Genomic DNA, 9,261 nt, shown 5'->3' on the forward strand with positions numbered 1-9,261 from the left:
CTACTAGGTCTCAGTGTTTTCTTTTGTACCATCTTTGGAGGTGCTTTCTTGCACTTCATTGCTGAGTGTCTAATCCAAAGTCTTTTGGATGTCTATCCTGAGAGAGACAAATATCAGTTAGCCAAAAAGAGGATTTAATAAATCCTCTCCTAACAGTTTCACTGAACTTTGAAAGCCAGGGAAACTTCCTTTCATGTCGTTACTGCTATTTAACAGTACCAGCTTTAAAGCCACGTTTAGCTTTAGCTTGCAAAAATTTTGTATCGCACCAAGAGTGCCCTCAAAGATGAGTCCTATCCTTGCTGACCTCTGTTTCTGTCTCTAGTGAGACAGTTAAATAAACTCAAATGTCTAGGAAAAAATAGAAGCATTAACCTTGGGAAAAGCTAGAAACATGTCTATTGCTTTTCCTCACACAAAGTATCTAAATCACCTCAGGAATACCAATTTAAAAAAAAAAAATCTTCAGCGTGAGCTGGGTTCTTCAGACCTGAAGATGCTCATTGCAAGATCCCATCCTACAACAATTTGCAAATCAGTACCTTAGTATCAAGCTGCTATCTCATTTTCCTGTGGTATTGATCAAGATGGAATGGTACACTAAAATAGGTGTTCTGACAATGTCCTTGCGTGTTGTGGGGGTCATTTTTTCTATTTTGTAATTGGGATTCTGAGAGTTAGAAAAATTAATGTAAAGAGTACTCACTACCTTGATGTCTCCTTTACCTGATTTTTGAGAGTTCCTAACATTATGTCTTGGTGTTCAAAATACAGCTGTCCTTGCTTTTGGTTGCAGCTACTCATTAGTGAGTCTCACCCTCTCTCAGTCTGATCTCACTCAGACATTAAGATCCAGGGTCTAAGCTTGGACATCTGAGGAACAATGAGGGTTGTTAAAACTGGGCTCTTAAAAAAAGAGCTGTTAACACTGTTAAAGCTTAGTACACTGATGCTGGGCATCTCCAGAGGTTGTCCTGCCTGCCCAGGGCAGGGACTACTTAGAGCTGGCAGGCTTCTCCAGACCATGTGCCAACCACCTGTAGTGAGGTGGGGAGAGCTGAAGCCCCTGTGCTGGGAGCACATAGGATTTTAATCAATCAGTGGCAATGTTTAGCTTATCTTTAAAAAGCACTCCTATTTTTTTATGTGGTTCCCTTTCCTGGAGTTTAGCACAAAAATCCCTGTGGTGGGTTTTTTTGGCCCTTGCTAGCAAGGTGGGTGAAACCAATATTTCCACTATGAAGGCTCATTGCCTTCAGGCATTTGCAAATAATTCTTGTCTCCAGCATTTTCCTGAGGGTCTCTCCCATTCCTGAAGCTGTAAACAGAGTGGGTGAGCATAGTAATCACCAGCATGTATGCAACATACACCAGCCTGTCCTGATGGTAGACCAGAGAGCACAGAGATGGACTTCATTATCCTGTTAAGAGTGTGACTTTAGCCAGAGGTGCACTGGCAGCAGAAATGGCTTCTGGTACCCTGAGAGGTTGGTTCAGACAGCAGTGAGAACAAGAAATGTGCACAGGAAGGAATGATTTCTTCAAGAATATGAGCAGATATTCCCCAGGTGGGGACAGTCCAAACCAGCTCCAACAGCAGCCCACCACAGCCAGGTGCCTTGTGTTACTAGAAGACCCATAAGAAGATCTCAATAGCCTGTGTTTTGTTTCCCTGTACCTCTGGTGAGGACTGAAACATTAGAAGGAGCAAAGGATGGAGATCCCTGGACTGTTAACACCCTTTCCAACATAAGCTGTTAGCAAACATCTCTTGGAAGTGTGATCTGTGCAGGCTTACAGGGGGTGAAGAGGGACACAGCAGGTTATAGGCAGATAGGGCCAGTTCTTCAGTAACACAGAGGTTCCCAAGTGACCTCAGTCGCAAATGCACTTTGCTTCCACAAAACCCCTCATTGGTTTCTCTAGGCACAAAGAGAAGGCAAGCTCTTTCTGCTCATCTCACAAGCTAGCTGTCACCAGTCAGCTCAAACCTGTCCAGCAGACATCCCGTACACCTTACCATCCAGGCAGCTGCTGGCACGGGCAGAGCAAGCTTGCATCTGTCTGCACCAGCGGGGCTGCAGGTCTGAGAGTAAAGGAAGAAAAACAGCCTCAAGCCAACAACATGAGAAACAACAAGGAGTGTTAAATCTGATTTTAACAGTTGAAGTTTTACAAGAAACCCTCACTGGGATCAAGGTCTTTCCATGCTAGGCAATTTGTAAATGCATCACTGGGAATTAATGAGTTAGTATTAAGCCTGGTCTCCAAGCCAGTGCGGTGTTTCAGCCCATGGATACCAAACTTCATTTAGCAAGGAGGGGCTGTGGAGATGCAGGACAAAGGTCTTGAAAAGGCCAGTATATGGCCAGGTCACACAAACGGTCAGGATGGGGAACACAGAGACATAGGCATCAGGGAACAGACCTTTCAAACACAGATCACAAGTTCTGGTAAGCACCAGGCCCAAACAAGAGTGAAGGAAAAACAAGTCGGCAATTGGAATCAAATATGGTAAGCAAACAAAGCAATTCTGGGCAAAGACTGTCTATACAGAAATAGCACCACAAGGAGCTGTGATATGAAAAGCCTGAGAGGAGCTTAACACTTGTATCCTCATGCAGAAAGCTGCACTCAGGCCCAGGCATTTTGAGGACAGAGTATTTGTTAATGTTAAGCATTTCAAGCTAATGTGAAAGGGGGAGGGAGAGTAAAGAAATATACAGATAGAAAGATGAGGGAATGGAGTTGTAAGGACTCTATAGGCAGCAGGGAATTTGCTCTGGCATGCGCAGCCCCGTTTAAAAAAAAAAAAAAAAAAAAAAAAAAAAAAAAAAAGCCAAGTGGAGCTGTGATTCCCCTCTGTATGTAGATAATGAAGGGGGACAAATGTTACCTAGGATGGCCCAAGGGAAAACCTATCTGAACATAATAAGCAAAATTTTAAGTAGATGTTATCAGGAAGTCTTAAAAAATGCCTTCCTTGGGAAAGCTGGTCTCTTGTCCCATGGGAAGTGGGAGGGCTCTTTTACTCAGGACATTTGCAATGGGACTGTAAAAAGCATCCAAGAATCCCCTGCAGAGAACATCTGGTATGGATCAGCTGTAACTCCAGCAGGAGGCAGGGCAGTCTCTCTGGCCATCACCATTATGGCTTTCTTGCAAGCTATACAGTAGCAATATATAGAGATGTAAGTTTGTTTTTCAGATGAAATAGAATCATAGAATCGACTAGGTTGGAAAAGACTTTCAAGATCATCAGGTCCAACCATCAGCCTGATCTACTGATTCTCATCACTACACCATGCCCTTTAGTGCCATGTCCACACAACTTGTAAAACCTCCAGGGATTGGGACTTCCCTGGGCAGCCCATTCCAGTGCTTGACCACCCTCTCTGTAAAGAAATTTTACCTAATATCCAATCTAAACATGCCATGGCACAAGTGGAGACTATTTCCTCGCATCTTATCACTTGTCACCTGAGAAAAGAGACCAACACCCTCCTCTCTGCAATCTCCTTTCACGTAGTTGTATATAGCGATGAGGTCTGTCTCCCCTCAGCCTCCTTTCTGCACAACGAACACCACCACTTCCCTCAGTCACCCCTCACAACTCTTGTTTTCTAGTCCCTTTACCAGCTTCATGGCTCTTCTCTTCACATGTTTGAGCTGCTCAATGTCCTCCTTGTAGTGAGGGGCCCAAAGCTGAGCACAATATTTGAGGTGCAGTCTCACCGTTGATGTGTACAAGAAGACAACCCCAGTCCTGCTGGCCACACTATTTCTGATACAAGCCAGGATGCTGTTGACTGTCTTGGCCACCTGGGCACACTGCTGGCTCATGTGCAGCACACCCAGGGCCTTTTCTGGCAGGCAACTTTCCAGCCACTCCTCAGCCACTCTCCCAGACACACTCTTCAGCCAAATCTATGTTGTCATTACAATAGCAAAGCTAAGTACATAGGTAGCTCTGTTTAACAACCTTCTGTAAACTTCTGATAACAAGACATAAATAGACCAGTAGAGAAATGAAAGACATTTATATGATGTAAGAAAAATGTTTGAGATGAGCTTTCACCACTGCTCCTTGTTACCTGACAGGATTCATTATTTCTATGGAAACAAAAAAAATAAAAATAAAAAGTAAAAGATAAAGAAAAAAAAAAAAAAAAAAAAGGAAAGAAAAATAGGAGCCATTGGCTCGCGTATAGACAAGCAAGCCCTCAGGGAGAGGCAGCTGTGTCTGCCCATCACCTTCTGCAGGCACCAAATGGCTGCTGCCACCACCTGCTGCCCAGCCACTAATGCATGAGAGAGAAAGCCACCCAAGTGCCTGTGGCCTCCCCTTTGCCATGAGCTAAGGAAGCATGCTGTAGGCATGCCTGCAATATGCAGCAGCCCACAGCAAGCCTCCTTCAAGCTGAGGTGTGGGGTCTCATCCCCACACATCAGCCACCAGCACTGTGCTTGCTGCTCTCCCTCTCCATCTCCCTCCCTACCAGTGTCTGCCCATTCTGCAGGGTTCTTCCCCGCAGTGCTGGGAGTTCTTTGCTGATTTTAAAGGAGCTAAGGGAGAAAAGCTCATTCAGAAAAAAAAAAAATAAAAAGCAAAAATGCAAGGCTCAAAAGAAGCAGCACCAAGCTGCATGAGACATTTTCATTGTACTGATCAGCAAGGACTGTTACTTGGAATAAACCTGTGGGATTTTGCTTCTACATCATACCTTTACTGCTAGATTTCTCCACTTTGGAAGATATAAGATACACCTCATTGTGCCTAATACTATGATGTGCAATTATTTTTCCTTGGCTACATTCTGGGACCATTTCCCTGAAAGGCAGAATAAAGCTTTGCAGCTTTATCCCAATCATGTAACCTCTTTGCATGCTTTCATGTTAATGCCTAATCCCATTTTTAATCTTAATAAGCTCTTTAGTTCAATAATATCCTACGGCACTAAGACATACAAGTTAATTCCTTGACTTAAAGCCAGGGGTCTCTTGGGAGCTTTTCCACTGACTTCCACAGGCTTTGGTTCAGGTCAGGCTCCAGAAATAAAAACCAACCCACTGGAAATCACTGAATTACCTCACTGAAAAAGTGCTATGGTTTTATATCCTTCGCACATGTATCTTCTCCACAACTCTCTATATAAAGCTGCATTCACAACAATTTCAAGCAGCGTTTAGCCTGAACATAGAGCTACGCTGATGCCAAGATATTCTTGATAAACCCTACAGAAGGAATGATTTCCTTATCCTCACTACCCTGGTCTGGGCTGATATGGTGATTCAAGATGAGAAGTTTGGAGTCTTCGGGTGCCTACTCCCAGAAGAACCCTATCTCTTGATCTATCTAAATTAGTCAATTAAAAACAAGATTCCCAAGTTTATACAGAAAAAAATTATGGAGACAAATTTAATATGAACTAAATTGCAAGCAGTAGGAAATTGCTGCTAGTTATAATAATTTAATTACAGAGCAAATTTTAAATCACTTCTTCTGAAGGACTGAGAAAAGTCAAACTGTGGAGACTGCCTGGAATTTCTCTCTGAGCACCAAATAAAGGTCCCGAATGGTCCCAATAGTGCAAATCTCCTGGTTTGCTGCAAAACTGGGACTATGGCTGGGAGCTACACTACAGTACAAAAACCATTCAGTGCCCTTTATGCATCTTCATTTTGACACTGTTTAAAAAAGAGAAGATGAATCTGTCTCCAGGGCCCCTTTAGTCCCTAGAGACTTGTGATGAGACACAGAATATGCACACACAGAGGGTAAACTAGCTCAGTGCTCAGCTACACGTTCAAAGCAAGGGGGTTGTTGTAGCTCCAAAAGTTACTGTTCATCAACCGAGTTACAGAAGGTGACCTCTTTGGCTGCTCCAATTGCCCAATAAAAAACAGTTTATGGTGGTTTATGCTTGCATTTATCCTTTCTTCTTGCAGTAAGCTCAGAGCACGCACACAGCCCATCACTGCAGTACAGCTGCTGAGTAGTATTTAGTAACCTGAAATGGCTTCATTACTTTCTATCATGGATCCATAACCCTTGTTTGGTTTACTAAAGAGAGGGTTAAAAGGCCATTTGTTTAGACCTGGCAATGTGTTCATAGGAACAAGTTTCAGATAAAAAAAGGAGGTTTTCTTCCAAGCAGCTAAAGAAAAATCAGATCTGGTGGCTGGAAACTCTTGTTTGAGAAATTCAGATAAGAATCACATTGCTCATTTCTGACAGAGGAAATAAAGAACCTCAGAAACAATTTTCCATGTTATCTGTGCCTTGTAGGTCATCAAATCAAGGGTGCGTAACAGGGGATGAAGATATATACGTTCTGGCTGACATCTGTGACTCAGGCAGTTCAGTGCTCTTGTGCAGGACCACTACGGAAGTTTTCAAGCCAGAGATATACAGGATGATCCCAGGTGGCTCTGACAGTCTGTCACCCATCCTTCCTCATTGGTGCACTGGTGGGAGCCCATGAGCAAGAGCAGTGCTTAGATATGATAGCTTTTATGCCCCTACAGATGCACAAAAAGTCTTCAGGAAAATGGAGATTAGCACGTACATTAGATCAATATCACTCTGACATAGGCCCTGCAAGATTTCTAGCTTGTTGCTATGGAACAGACTTAATTGCTGTCCATCTTCTATCAGAAACATCAGAAAAGCATAAGAAAACAGACATGTCTCTACCAAATCAGACAAAAGATCCCTCCAGCACAATACTCTGTCTCCAGCTGTGGACAGTCATGGAGGCAAAGGAGAAGATACAAGAAGGTGGCAATATGTAGCAGTATACCACTAACATAATCATGGAGCTTCCAGTGATCTGCACTCCAGGACATCCTGAGCCAGAGTTGATGTTCTTGTGTTTCATAGCACTTAGTATATTTTTCCATCACAGCTCAGTCCAGACACTTCCTGAACCTACAGAAACCTTTACTACCCTCAGCACCCTTAGGCAAGGAGTTCACACAATAAGTCTGTTCAAATCTAATAAAGAAATAAATAGAAGTGACTCCTTTTGTGTTTCTCAGAATACACACATATATACATATATACATATATACATATATACATAAGAATTTGCTTGCTGTTACTTGTCAACTGCAAGTTTCCTTGATACTTGCCTTGGAAAAGACAGTAGTACTATACTGGCAAAATAAAAGTTTTCCTACTTCTCATATTCTTGGTGCCTCAAAGCAGAGGATGGTGTGGTCATTCATTGTTTGGCTAGTTACACTCAACAGCAAATAATGGGTTCCATGTTACAACTCAAAGAATATTGCTCAAAGAATATTAAAAGCTTTAAATCCTTCCTCAGCTAGAGAGGTCAGGAAATATTCTACCTTTAAATATAGTTACAATTCACTGCAATAAGTGTTAGATGGAAGTTGTTTTTGTTGTTGTTGTCGTTGTTTGTTTGTTTGTTTTTATGTCTGTGTTACTTAAAACCTCTGTTCCAAGTATTCAGATAGGACATGGTGGTAATTAGTAAAAGTACTGGAAGTTGGGTTAGTAAAGTTCCTGTGGGCAGATAAAATAATTACTGCATCCTTCCAGTAGTATCAAGATAAAAGATAAATGCTTCATGACTTTCCCCTGCACACAAGGTCAGAACCTCTGCTGCTGAAAACTGACCTTGACCCTTGAGCTCCCAAACACTTATTTAATCCATAGCAAGGCCATTTCCTGGGGCCTTAGAAGTTCAGGTGTCACTCTGTGCCCTGCTTCCAGGAACTCTGTTTTCTTCCAGCAAGCAGTCTTTTTTTCCACATTTGCTGTTCAGGGCACCACCACTCATCCTATTATCCTTGGGCTCTCCCAAGGCCCAGCAGCTGATCACAGCGGTAAAATCCAGCTAAACTCATTGAAACAATGGGATTCAGATCTTTAGTATGAAAAGAGATGCAATGGTCCTAGCCTCCGTGAGGTAACCAGCAAGAAGTAACAATTTAGAGAGGACAAAGTAGTTTGTTGTTTTAACCTTTCAGTCAGCTATGACAAACTAGAAGACCATTTCATGTAACACATCACGTTACCTAAACCAAAGCTGTGGTGGGGATTTACTGCCTCAGAAAGGGTGGTAAGACATATATAGGACAAACCGTGGGTGCTTAAGATAGGGTAAGGGTGTCCAAGGCAGGGTCCACATCTAAGACAGCAGAATCAGAGGGAGAAATGCGGATTTCTGTGAGGATCAAATCAGAAAGGCACTAATAATTCATTTACAGCAAATACAGCTCAAATAACAAGAAGGTGAAGAACGCCCCTATTTCTTCAGAGCAAAGTCCAGCTGCAGAAGCAAAGACGCCTCTTGAATTTGCTGTCAATATCTGTAAGCAAAGCCTGGGACTGACCTGGTATGGCTTTTGTTCCAGTGCTGGAGGTTACAAGGCTGCAATGATGTGAGTGGCCACCTTCTCCAGCTCTTGTTCCCCACCCACTGTACATAACTGCCTCCTTTAAGCTTCTTTTGGAGGATGATGACAGTGGCTGGCAAAAAAGTCCTGCTCTCATGGGGCTCCCCATGTGCTTGTACGAGTTCTGTCTGCTGTTCCTTCAAGGGTCACTGTGCACTGTTCACACACACATACACTATGCTGAGCACTCAAATCCTGGCCATGCCAAATTCAAGGGGAATTTCCTTAACACAGAGATGTTCTTACTGAGGACACAGCCTTGTATGGTTAGACAGCAATATCCGTGGTGTATTGTGACAACTGGAGCTATAAATACAGAAAATAAGGGTGACTCCAGTACGTTTTCCCACTCAAATTTTATTGGACTTTTTAAATCCACAAATGCCAGAAAACTTCTTTTACAACAACGGTATACTTTAAGAAGCTGTTAAAAGCTACAAACTCTGACAGAGCCTCACTAGGCCACGCTTGTTTCTCAGGCCTCGGAGCAATGTTGTTCCAAGTGAGGCTGTGCCAAGAGAAGAAGACCCCAGTGATGAAAGCATCACTAACCCATCCCACTGGCCTTTGCCATCTTCCAGCCTTCAGCTATTTGTCTGCTACCCCACAAGTCCACCTGGAAGTGGGGAAAGGAGAGCTGCCAGAACTGCCCCACAGCACAATGGTCAGTTTGCAAAGCCTCAGCTGGCAGGTGATGGTGTGCTGCATCCTCAAACAGAGCCTCCTGTTAACAGCACCGAAACACAAGGAAGTACAGGCAGCCCCACTACCTCCCACAGCCCACCCCACGCATGCGAGGGGAGCAACACCATAGTGTCTGGGGCCAGGAGCAGG

This window comes from Oxyura jamaicensis, chromosome 1 (genome assembly GCF_011077185.1).
Source record: "Oxyura jamaicensis isolate SHBP4307 breed ruddy duck chromosome 1, BPBGC_Ojam_1.0, whole genome shotgun sequence".
NCBI classification, from domain to species: Eukaryota; Metazoa; Chordata; class Aves; order Anseriformes; family Anatidae; genus Oxyura; species Oxyura jamaicensis.